The sequence below is a fragment of the Ovis canadensis genome, chromosome 4 (genome assembly GCF_042477335.2).
Source record: "Ovis canadensis isolate MfBH-ARS-UI-01 breed Bighorn chromosome 4, ARS-UI_OviCan_v2, whole genome shotgun sequence".
NCBI classification, from domain to species: Eukaryota; Metazoa; Chordata; class Mammalia; order Artiodactyla; family Bovidae; genus Ovis; species Ovis canadensis.
This window is the reverse complement of record NC_091248.1, coordinates 65351056-65364729: the sequence shown is the minus strand read 5'-3', so window position 1 is coordinate 65364729 and position 13674 is coordinate 65351056. Positions and strand designations below refer to the sequence as shown.

The 13674-nt window shown below is 37.4% G+C and overlaps 1 protein-coding gene across 3 annotated transcripts in view; it reads right to left on the bottom strand.

Annotated features, from left to right (window-relative positions):
* The window catches only part of CTTNBP2 (cortactin binding protein 2), a 173322-nt gene that overhangs the window by 107122 nt on the left and 52526 nt on the right, over window positions 1-13674 (bottom strand). The gene's annotated exons all lie outside the window — the stretch shown is intronic.

Below are 13674 nucleotides of genomic sequence, written 5' to 3'. Positions count from 1 at the left end.
TTTTTAATGTCAAAAATCACAACATTCACATTTTGTGAAATGTGACCAACTACCAAAAAAAAGACCTCCAGAAAATTAGGAAGATGCAAATGTCTTCTCAGAACTGAAGAACATTAAAATATAGTTCATAGAATCCCAGGAAAGAATGTAACCTCATTTTACTTTAAATGTCAGTCCATCAGCGTCAAAGTTAATTTCACATCCACTTGGCACTAAATGCAATTTTCTATAATTAGCCTACAATGGCCTTTGCATAAAATGGAAAATAGCAGGAAAATAGTAGTAGGAATATATTGAAAATGAGCAACATTTTCCTAACTCAGGTCATTCGGAATAGCTACTAGAAAAAAATTATTCTATGCCACTGCCAGTGGAAAAACTAAATTACTTTACAATAAATCAAGCTTAATTTTCCAAAATGTCAAAGATGTTTTCTAAAGAAATATTACATACATTTCCTTAACTTAAACCAACTGCACTGACCAACTCAACTTTTCCATTTTAAGACCACTATCAGCAAGCCAACAAGCAGATAAACACGAATGCAAATGACAAGTGAGAAAACCTAACATTTGTTTTCCTATTACCAAATTAGATTAGAAAATATAATTTAAGAAAAGTCCAATTCACGATAAAATTTAAGCTATCTTTCAGAGGATTATTTTAAACTTAAAAAATCAAAGTGGTTTGTAAGTCAAAAAACATTTGGTATTTCTAGATTCTTCAGATTCAATTATATAACCAATGCACGAAATAAGTATTATTTTAGAGATGCAATTATAAAAGCAATTTCATTTTATCCTAACTCTTCTCTTAATTTTTATTCAATGTGGTGATTCATCTTCCACCCCTGAGTGAACACTTGGGATAATCCCCATGGTTTTTCTAATCATTTTTATCTGATATAATACCTATAGTCACTTTAAAACATAAAAATCTCAGTTTGGTTTTTAGAATATCCAACTTCAGTGGTATGATGGCTTCTCTTCCCCAGCTAGGATCTGCACCACCTGGGAAGGAAGTGTTTAAGAAAACCTGTCTTCTTTCATTCAGTTTTCTCCCTGTCTTTCCTAGTCATTTTCATCCTCTCCAGATTGGAAGGGACCAGAGATAAAGGATGAAGATGAAGATGGAAGTGAGGGGAACAGGAGCACTCTACCTGAATGGTTCAGTAAACTGGCCTTACCAGCAGAAACTTACATTTTAACAACCAATTAAAATGACTTCTTCCTGAGATGAAGGGATGCACAGCATTCTCTCCAGAGAAACGCCCCTTGATAAAAATCCTTTCTCTCTTGAATCTCCAACAATTACATTTTTTTATACCCTCAATGTGGGTAAGGAGTTTAAAAGTCAAAGGTGGACTTCAAGTTTCTTCTGAAAATCTGGCATCTCGGTCCTCATTTTAGCATCCATATTTATTATTATAGGTCCCCTGCTGAAACTTACATTTAAGCAGGGGTTCTCATTTTTCAACTATGGAAGTATTTCTTTTAACATTATTGTAAGAAGTATACCTTTTTTAGTACATCTTTCTTTGTAACAGAGTTCTTAATCTTGAATATACCACATTACTTTTAATAAGGGCAGATCAACAATATAAAAGTATGAACATTTAAGGATACTGTATAATAAAAAAGGACTTGAAATGTGTATAATACTGAGTTTGAAGAGGCCTTTCCCTAAAAAAAGGAACAGCTGAATGTGCAGATAACTTCTTGGATTATGCATCAGAATTACTTGAGAATGAAATGCATTTCAGGGAAATGAGTCATTATGAAGCCACATGCTAACTATAATTATAAAAACAGACTCAAACTCTTAAACCACTGATGCACTAATAAATAAAAACATAATTTTATCAGAATCTGAAGCTATATAGAATCCTGAGAAAGTTGCAAGCAAGAAATAAAAACATGGCCATTATTAATGGAGGATCTGACGTACAGAGTTCCTACTTCTGGCTTTCATTGTTCTGTAAGATCAACTGAAGTAGGGTGGACTCAATTAGCAAAAATAAAAGGAAAAGTACTTTAGCTATTCAGCTTTTTCTACAGTATATAATCCTTTTAGGGAAAAAAAAACCCTAAAAACTTGAATTGTAGGTCACAATTACAACATATCACCAATTAATTTTAGAACATATTGACAAACATCATATTATTTTGTGTTTTGAAAAGCTGGAATGATTTTGTAACATTAAAAAGTATTAATAAAAGGTAAATTTTACTAAGAGTTTATTTTTTATTGCAAGATGTTTCCCATTCATTTTCTCCTAAAATTAAGTTCAGGAGATAGCCACTTTTTAAATTCACATTTTATAGACAAGCAGACTAAGGCTGAGAAAGATTAACTTCCTCTCCCAAGGTCATTTCTATAGGAGCTAGTATTCAACCCAGGTAGTATTACTTCAAAGACTACTCTGAAGCATTTTGTAATTTATGACTAGAGTATTCTGGAATAGTAGAAAGGGCTTCAAAAATTACTGCTTACAACATTGTTCAGATCAATACAAAGAAATATTAATGAAGTTCGAAAGACAAAAATATGACAATATTCTAAGTAATTAACAGTTTTTCATATGCTCTATATGTACTTTCACAGTTGCTGACCATACACCAACATAATGTAACCAAATGTAAGCATTTTTTTCCCTCCAGATTCATTCTTCAGAGAGTACTACATAAGTGCAAAATACAATCCAATAAGAAAAATGGTTCCTAAATAGCTTTCCCCCAAAAGCATATTATCAAAAGGCACTGAGTATCTGAAAACTAAAAACAAAAAAAAACCAAAAAAAACAACAACCAAAACCCACTAGCATTAATACAGATCTAACTGCAAGAAGACTGCAGAGGAATTCGGTCTTCGGCTCCAGCCTACACAAGGCAGAGGCCACCTCCAAGGGTGCCAAAGATACCAAAGTACAAGGGATGATTCAAACGATGAGTCCAGTCTGATTAGATGGACTTTCACAGGAATTAATATGAGTCAGTTCTTGAGCAGAAACGCTGAAACAAGTATGAAAACCACTTGGGCCTTCAATCAACAACTACCTTCAAGGAGTGAACCAAGAAATGAACACTGCCCCTCCACACCCCAAATCCAGACTCCACATCAGGCTTCATTAATTAACAGAAAAGGTCTACGAGTCATAACTAAACAATTTCTGGACTACTGAGCTCACTTTTGGGTGAAATATTTAAAGAATGATCAATACAAAAAGGACCTGAAGATAGAACTGAATAGAAAAAGAAAACAGGAATGCTTAAAAGACTTACAGAAGCATGATAACATTCTTTCAATATCTGAAGTCATTTCATCTTTACAGAAGTATTTATTTTCATTATTCTCAAGGAATAGAATTATTGCCATTATAAAAAGGAATGTTTAAGGGCCAAAGCTGTTCCGAAGTAATAATAGGCTGCACTGGATTGGAGTGAAATCTGTCTGGCAGTGTTTCAAACATGGCTCAAATGGTAGAAATGGGGTGGGTGCAAAGTCTCAAAACTTAGGAAGGCCGTCTGCTTCTAAACTGCTACACTCCCCTCAAACCCTGAAATGCTATTATTCAATATCAAGAGGGATGGAATTTTTTTCCAAGCAGCCAACATAAGAATTTATCTATCTAGCTCCAAATCTCTATCTTAGTGGTAAGGAGTTCCAGTAGACCAAGTTTAAAAAAAAAAAAAAATTAAGTGCTCTTCTAAGAAGGGAAAAAAATCCTACTCGCAAATAAATGTCATTCTAGGAGTTTACACATTCATACACAGTGTGTGTGCATGTGAATACACACACACGCATACATAGTACTTGAGTGGACTGCAGAAGGTGGAACAACTATGTGAAAGCTGCAGTCTTTTGGAGAACAACATTCATTGCCTTTCAGTGATTACAAAGGCTTAAAAAATTCACTAGCCAGAAACAAAATGTAACTTCCTGGAGTAAAGAATGTCAAAAAGTCTGAGTAATTCAGTCCAGTGAGCACATTTCAAACATCGCTGATATGTGGCGAGACATACATGGGACACAGGAATGCAAGGAGTGTCATGACTTCCTGCAAGGCAGGAGGAGGATGTCATGGAGCTGCCACAACATCCTACCTGCTCAAGGACAAAATAATCTGGATGTGCAGGAACTGTCATGCCAGTTATATACATAATGAATATTGTGAACCATATATTATGAGTGACTTAGATTTACCTGGTGCCTGAAGTTAAAATCTGGAAGTCATACTTCAATAAATGACCTATTTTCTCACAGGAAAGTAGACCATTCTAACAGTATCTGTGAAATGGTTTAATTTCATAGAAACCAGAGCAGGAAGTAATCTGTCAGTCCTTATTTTAACCCTGCCTGCCACTTAACCACCTTGCAAACACCCATCAGTGTTCATCTCAGCTAGAAATACGGCCCACATTCAACTGTAAAAATAAGATTACCTTTACTCCCTAACTAGGTCAAGAATGGCACATCATGCCTCATTGTTCTGCTCTCTTGCTTAGAGAAGACATTATTACACTCTCAACACACTTTAAGCCGAATCCAGGCTAAATCCTATTTATCTTAATACATCTCTCCAGGCAGTCACCATCCATCAATCAGAACTGGAGCACAGATGAACCAACCTGCCAACTCTGCCCTGGGTAGTTAATTGCTGCGAACTGCTGTATCTTTACCTCTGTGTGTTTGATCAGCTGTGTCCAAGTCTTTGCGACACCATGGACTATATAGCCTGCCTGACTCCTCTGTCCATGGGATTCTCCAGGCAAGAACACTGGAGTGGGTTGTCATTTCCTACTCCAGGGGATCTTCCCCACCCAGGGAACGAACCAGGGTCTCCTGGATCTCCTGCACTGGCAGGCAGATTATCTACTACTGTTAGACAGTTAAAACCATGCCTTTTACGTCTCCAACAATGAGCTACCAGTTTAAAACCCATGTATACCAATTATTTATTGAAGGCCGCAGAAATAATGGTTCTATTACGGGGATTAGTCATGCACAATGACTTGTAAAACTTCCATATCAAAAAACAATTTTAAATTTTATAAAGAGGCATTATTACTCAAGTTAATAGAAAAGACAACAACAACAACAACAACAAAGTGTGCTTATCCAAACCCATAAACATACTTGACATACTCTACATTTTGATTTAAAATACAGTTTGCTAAACTTTGGAAAATATCATAAAAGGAAAAAAAATGAACAAAAAGATCCATGATTCAATTACCAGAAAGTAGTCACTATTAAGTTTTCCTGGTACTCGACAATTTATATTTTACAAGTATATACTTAATACCAAACACAGTTATCAAGGACTTAAGGGAGTATGTTTCAAGTATACTTTCTCATTTAGTTTGCTAAACAGTCCCTATTTCAATGATCTGTATCAATATTTAATAGTATTGCACATATGAATCCTTATATACTAAAAAAAAAAAACTTAGTTTATCACTTACTTTACTTTCAACTGTTCTAACATACCTGCAGGTAAAATGTGGGAATATTAAATTCACTGAGATAGAATTACTGGGTTAAAAGATAAAACCATTTTCATATGAAAGGATTTTTCAATATCTGCAAATGGACTAAAGTGATATCCCTCATCAATAGATTAAATAAAAACCATATGACCATTTCAATAGATGCATAAAAAGCTTCTGACAAAATCCAACATCCATTTGTGATAAAAAAAAAAAAATCTCTCCAGAAAGTGGGCATAGAGGTACTATAGCTCACCATAATGAAGACTTCTTGAAATACATTACCAAATTCCTCTGTAGTGAGGAGTCTGCCAATTTTATTCCCATCAGCAGTAGTGATTTTGTGTCTACAGTTATGAGAGAGATTGGTCCATATTTTCCTTCTTTATTTTTTAAAACTTTGTCAGTTTGAGGATTACGGTACTTCTAATCTTATTTAACTTATATGCAGAGTATATCATGCAAAATGCTGGGCTAGATGATTTACAAGCTGGAATCGAGATTGCTGGGCAAAATACCAACAACCTCAGATATGCAGATAATACCACTTTAAAGGCAGAAAACAAAGAGGAAATAAAGAGCCTCTTGATGAAGGTGAAAGAGGAGAGTAAAAAAGCTGGCTTAAAATTCAACATTCAAAAAATGAAGATCATAACATTTGGTCCTGTCACTTCATGGCAAATAGATGCAGAAAAAGTGGAAACAGTGGCAGATTTTCTTTTCTTGGGCTCCAGAATCACTGCAGATGGTGATGGCAGACATGAAATTAAAAACACCTGCTCTTTGGAAGACAAGCTATGACAAACCTAGACAGCATATTAAAAAGCAGAGACATCACACTGTGGACAAAGGTCTGTATAGTCAAAGCTGCGGTTTTGTGCAGCAATCACGTACAGATCTCTGGAAGTTGGACCATAAAGAAGGCTATGTGCCGAATAATTGATGCTTTTGGACTGTGATGCTGGAGAAGACTCTTGAGGGTCCCTAGGATACAAAGGAGATCAAACCAGTCCATCCTAAAGGAAATCAATCCTGAATATTCACTGGAAGGACTTATGCTGAAGCTGAAGTTCCAATCCTTTGGCCACCTGCGGAGAAGAGCTGACTCACTGGAAAAGACTCTGATGTTGGGAAAGACTGAAGGCAGAAGGAGAAGGGGAGGACAGAGGATGAGATGGTTGGATGGCATCACTGACTCAATGGACATAAGTTTGAGCAAGCTCTGGGAGTTGGTGATGGACAGGGAAGCCTGGTGTGCTGCAGTCCATGGGGTTGCAAAGAGTCAGACATGACTTAGTGACTGAACAACAACAATTGCAAAAAAAAATGATTTGGGCCATGATGCTCCCTTCTGCATTTTCTGAAAAGTTTTGTATATATTAGTGCAACCAATTGAGCTTGGAGTTGTTTTTAGGGGAAGGTTTTTGATAATGAATTATAAAAACAGATATATGGCCATTTGGAATTTTATTTCTTCCTATATCAACTTCGTAAGTTCTATTTTTCAAGAAATGTGACCAATTCCTCTCAGGCTATTGAAGTTTTTCACAGTATTCACTTACTATCACTTTAATGTCTGTAGGATCTGTAGTGATAATACTTCTTTTCATTCCTAATATTGGTGAAGGAAGTCGGCCTTAGGAAGCATCACTACAAACAAAGCAACTGGACGTGATGGAATTCCAGTTGAACTATGTCAAATCCTAAAAGATGATGCTGTCAAAGTGTTGCACTCAATATGCCAGCAAATTTGGAAAACTCGGCAGTGGCCACAGGACTGGAAAAGGTCAGTTTTCATTACTATACCAAAGAAGGGCAATTCCAAAGAACATTCAAACTAATGCACAGTTGCACTCATCTCACACGCTAGCAAAGTAATGCTCAAAATTCTCCAAGTTAGGGCTTCAGCAGTACGTGAATCAAGAACTTCCAGATGTTCAAGCTGGTTTTAGAAAAGCCAGAGAAACCAGAGATCAAATTGCCAACTTCCATTGGATCATAGAAAAAGCAAGAGAATTGAAAAAAAAAATCTGCTTCATTGACTATACTAAAATCTTTGTGGGGATCACAACAAACTGTGGAAAATTCTTAAAGAGATGCGAACACCAGATCACCTTACATGCCTCCAGAGAAATCTGTATGCAGGTCAAGAAGCAACAGTTAGAATTGGACATGGAACAACAGACTGGTTCCAAACTGGGAAAAGAGTATGTCAAGGCTGTATACTGTCACCCTGATTATTTAACTTATATGCAAAGTATATCATGTGAAATGCCGGGCTGGATGAAGCACAAGCTGGAATCAAGATTACTGTGAAAAGTATCAATAACCTCAGATATGCACATGACACCACCCTCATGGCAGAAAGTGAAGAGGAACTAAAGAGCCTCTTGATGAGGATGAGAAAGGAGAGTGAAACAGCTGGCTTAAAACTTAACTTTCAAAAAACAAAGATCATGGCATCCAGTCCCGTCACTTTATGGCAAATAAACAATGGAAATAGTGACAGATTTTATTTTCTTGGACTCCAAAACCACTGCAGATAGTGACTGCAGCCATGAAATTAAAAGACTCTTGCTCCTTGGAAGGAAAGCTAAGACCAACCTAGACAAAGCTATATTTTACCTAGTAGTCATGTGTGGATGTGAGAGTTGGACCATAAAGAAGGATGAGTGCTGAAGAATTTGATGTTTTTGAATTGTGGTGTTGGAAAAGACTCGAGAGTCCCTTGGACTTGCAAGGACATCCAACCAGTCCATCCTAAAGGAAATCAGTCCTGAATTTTTATTGGAAGGACTGATGCTGAAGCTCCAATTCTTTGGCCACCTGATGAGAAGGACGGACTCTTTGGAAAAGGGCCTGATGCTGGGAAAGATTGAAGGCATGAGGAGGAGAAGGGGACAACAGTGGATGAGATGGTTGGATGGCATTATGGACTCAATGGACATGAGTCTGAGTAAGCTCTGGGAGTTTTTGATGTACAGGGAAGCCTAGCATGCTACAGTCCATGAGATCGTAAAGAGTCGGACATGGATGAGCGACTGAACAAGAACAAAAATTAGTTATTTGTGTTCTCTTGTTCTTGCTCATTTTAATCAGGAATAAGTCAATTTTGTTGATTTTTTTCAATAAGCCAGTTTTTAGCTTTATTAATTTTCTATTGCCTATCTTGCACTTTTCTAATTATTGCTGTTTAGCAACAAAACATTTTCCTTCTACTTATGTTTATTTTGCTCTCCTCCTTGTAGTTTCTTAAAGTAGGATCTCAGACCACCGATTTGTATATCTTTCTCCTTTTTAATACAAGCACTTAAAGCTCTCAATTTTCCTATAAACATGGTTTTAGCTATATTTCAAATATTTTGATGCTGTATTTTAATGCCATTCATTTTCCAATTTTGCGATTCTTTGTCACACAGAAGCTTCTTTTTGTCCAACACTTTACATATATTTGGAATTTTCCCTGAGAGATATTAAAACCTATTGTGATTATGAAATTCTCCTTCTCTCTTGAATTCTGTCAATTTTTGCTTCATGTATTTTGAGGTACGTTATCAGTTATATTGAAGAAGAAAATGGCAACCCACTCCAGTATGCGTGCCTGGATAATTCCATGGTCAGAGGAGCCTGGCAGGCTACATACAGTCCATGGGATCACAAAGAGTTGGACACGACAGAGCAAGTGAACAACAAATCCTTTTATTATTATGAATTGCCTTACTTTTGTAATACTGGGTCTTGTTTATATATATATTTTAAAATATAAAATACTTTTAAAGTATTTAAAATATTTAAAGTATTTTAAAATACTTTTAAAAAATATATTTTATTTCATTTATCTTTCTATCCATAATTCTCCAGTACAAAAGTTTTAATTTGTATTATTTAATGCAACCCACCAAAAGAACAAGCCTCCTTCACAATATGTTTCTAAAAATTTCTTTGTTATGCTAACAGTTTATTCTCCCAGATGAGATTGAGACGTATAAACTTCTACAAAGTAAAACAATGATAACTTTGATTGAAATTATGTATAAATTAGAAACACACTTGAAAATAGAGGGCTTTTTTCATAAAATTAACTCTTGCCATGGAAAGCATCTTTTCATTTATTAAAATTGGCTTTTATATCTTACAGTTTTCTATTTTCAAATTGATTAGCCTAACTTTGAGAATAATTCATTTGAATCAGTTCTGATGAGATGGATGAAACTGGAGCCGATTATACAGAGTGAAGTAAGCCAGAAAGAAAAACACCAATACAGTATACTAACACATATATATGGAATTTAGGAAGATGGCAATGACGACCCTGTATGCAGGACAGGGAAAGAGACACAGATGTGTATAACGGACTTTTGGACTCAGAGGGAGAGGGAGAGGGTGGGATGATTTGGGAGAATGGCATTCTAACATGTATACTATCATGTGAATTGAATCGCCAGTCTATGTCTGACGCAGGATGCAGCATGCTTGGGGCTGGTGCATGGGGATGACCCAGAGAGATGTTTTGGGGAGGGAGGTGGGAGGGGGGTTCATGTTTGGGAATGCATGTAAGAATTAAAGATTTTAAAATTAAAAAAAAAAGAATAAAAAAAAATAACTTTGAGAATAAAAAGATACTTGGGACAAATCTTTGGAACTATCCCCACTTTTCTAATTATCTCTGTATAGTACATACACTGATTAAAATTGCTAGAGCAGTAGTTCTTAGTCCTAGCTGCTCGTCAGAATCATCTATATAACTCTGCAAACACTCAGTTTTGGCCCAACACATTCAGTAAGTCTACCCAGATTCTCCTAAGTATGCTGATGCCCCAGTCAAGGATAAGAATAACCAATTTCTTGCTTATCTCTACATTTTTCTACCATTATTTCAAAACTTAATATTTTATGCTTATTCTCTACTAGGTAGATCTCTAGGTCACTTACTTTTCAAGCTGCTTTTGGATGGGAATGCTTTCTATCTGTACTAGTCTTAAGATGATTTCTACTTCCTTCCTACATTTACATTGGGTAAAAACATTCTCAAGGGGCCATCCTAAGATTCCTTCCGTATCCAACAGTATACAGGAGCAAGTCCAAAGCCAAGGTGGACTTTCTCCCTTTCAGGTAAGCCTCCTGTTTTTCTGCCTGATTAAGTCCATTCTTTCTCCATCCTTAAAATTAAGAAATAACATTTAAGATTATTCCTGGTGTTGGCTGGCATGTTCCTGGCATGTGGCTTTTTCATCTAGAGACTCGGCTACATCTTGGTTACGGCCATCCATCTCATTTGTTCTAGTCTCTCTGCATGCATGCATGCTTAGCCATGTCCACCTCTCTGCAACCCTACGGGCTGCAGCCTGCCAGGCTCCTCTGTCCATGGGATTTTCCAGGCAAGAACACTGGAGTGGGTTGCCTTTTCCTCCTTCAGGAGATCTTCCTGACCCAGGGACTGAACCTGCGTCTCCTGCATGCAGTTGGAGACTTTTTTTTTTTTTTTACTGCTGACCCTTTTTGAGGAGCATCAATTTTTCTCCAGCAGATCTCCACTCTCTGTGCTCCACACACATGTATCTTCATTTCTATTTTGTTCCTTTAATCCCTTCCTACAGGTTCTGGGAAATCCAAAACTTGTCATGGATTCAGTTTTTTTTTTTTTTTTATAGTGCCAATTTTTTCCCCCTCTCACTTCTAACATATATTTTCATTTCCCTAGTACATTTTAAATTCTCATGACAACCATATTAGGTAGGTACTGCTGTCTTCACACTATAGATAAGAACAATGAAGCACTGAGTGGGCAAGGGGCTTGTCCAGGGTTGTGCGGCTAGAAGAGGTGCAGCCAGGACTCTCTCCAGCCTCCAAGATACAGGCTCCATTCTGAGAGTTCTTCCCCGTAGCTTTGTAGCAGTTGTCTCTCCATCACAATCTGGCTTACCCACCATTCAGTCTAATTTCAGAGCCTGTATTTCCTTGAATTTTAAGACACAAAGCAGATGCTCTCTAAAATACTTTCTAAAATTTACTTCTCATGTTAATTTTTGTCAGATGGAGGTTGTTACTTTGCATTTCAAGTGTTATTTTCCTTGTTCTGTGCTGCAAAACTCTTCATAGGCCTTAGAGATTTTTCTCTTTTTCTTCCTAGTATCTGCTGACTCCATTTTGGATCAGTAGGAGTCAACCCAGATCTGGTTTTTAACCATCAGCAGGTAGGTAGAAGCTCCCTGAATATCTTTACTCTCCATCTGAACTGCTATTAAAATTCTACTTGAATATGGGGAGCAGTGAGCAGACGGGTGCAAGCTTACACTGCAACGCTGCCTTCAGCTGAGAAGAGTGACAGCCCCCGCGCGAGAGGGCTCCTGTTGCGTGGCCCCCACCCTGCGTGTTAAGGACAAGGAGTCTCTTCAGCTGAACTTGTTCCCTAGGCATGTCTTTGGCATCCTCGGTCCTGAAGGAATATCAGGCAGTAGCCTGGACGCCCAGATAGCTCCCTGGTTGTTGCAGCAATCCTGCTTTCTGACACTTCTCCTTTGTGTCACAGAAGGGATTTCAATTGGCAACTCCCTACTTATCCCCTAGCCTGCCCTCACCTCCCCAGATCCTAGGAGGTAGGAGTGGGTTGGCTCTTTCCAAGTTACAGGTCCACTTCCTGAGAGGGCATCACAGGGACCCAGGAAGTGAGTCAGTCCTCCTTCATCTCAACATTCTACGGAGCAGATATTCTTTATTTTTCAGGTTATGGGGAGTGCATCTGTTGACAATGGGCTCAGCGATCAAGGTACACACACTCAGGCGGGCTACTTTACTCCCTTGGGTCTTCTCTGGTTTCATAAGAGCATACCTAACCCAGGAAGTTGTCACTGTTTTTTTGAAGGATTAAATGAAATAACGCAGGGAAGGCACTTGGCTCGGTGTATGGAAGATAGCGTGTGTGTAATAAATAATGAAGTGAAGTGAAGAAGTGAAGTCACTCAATCGTGTCCAACTCTGAGACCCCGTGGACTGTAGCCTGCCAGGCTCCTCCGTCCACGGGATTTTCCAGCAAGAATACTGGAGTGGGTTGCCATTCCTTCTCCAAGGATCTTCCTGACCCAGGGATCAAACCTGGGTCTCCCACACTGCAGGCAGACTCTTTATGGTCTGAGACACCTTTGATGTATGCCATTTTACTAATAATAACATTCTTTCTAGCTTGCAAGTTTTTGCTTATTTTTGTATCCTTTAGCCTATCTCCTTAGAGAAATGAGAAGTTAGAAGTCAGAGGCCAGTACCAAGTCAAGTCACCATGTTAGTTATAGCTCCAAGACATTTACCAAGCTTCTAGTACATTGGGTGATTGTGATCTGTGCATTCACACCTTTAGAACTATTCTGCCTCTTCAATTGCATCATAATCCTTAAGGCAAAAGTCCTGTGCTCCTAAGGGTCCATTATTCTAGGCACTGAGGGTGTGTACTGAGGGTGTGCTCATGAGATGCTACACATGCAGCAAAAGCGACTTATCATGTCAGTTGATGGAAATGAACTCACCATCCAACACTTAAAGGCATACGAATGTGACATTCCAGCAATAGAGAAGGCATAGATAATACAGTCCTCTGAGATATTTTTAAAAGATTACAGTGCAAAATACAAAGACCCAGAACAAAATACAATAGAATCCTATTTCAATACCACTCTTTAATACATGAAATTGGTTCTAATGTAAGTTCAATGATGTGTTCTCAAACACCACATTTACAGCGAGAAGATACTGTTTAGGCATTAACTTGATAAGCTTTGCCCTCATTAATGGATGCATTTTTCTACTCTCAGGGTAAATTTAGATGTCAACATGTAAAGATTCTATTTGTAGCCTTACAGTAACAAATGTATACTAGCCATTCATTTGTTGAAGCTGTAAATCGTATCTTTAAGTTTTCTAAAGTTTCTAGATACTAAATAAATTGAAAGAATTTTTCCAATAAAATATATAACCCCATCAAAAAACCTATCAAAATTTGTTACTGTACAGTGAACTAGCAAAACAGCAGCTGCTGGAAAACACTGCTTAGAGGAACATCTGTCAGAAAATATGTTTCTGATGATTAAAAAAACATAAAATTGTACTCAATCATAGATATTAAAGCATTTGCAAATAAGACTTCTGTAGAGTGGTCGGAGACTATCCAGAGAAGCAGTGACCACTTCTGGGGACT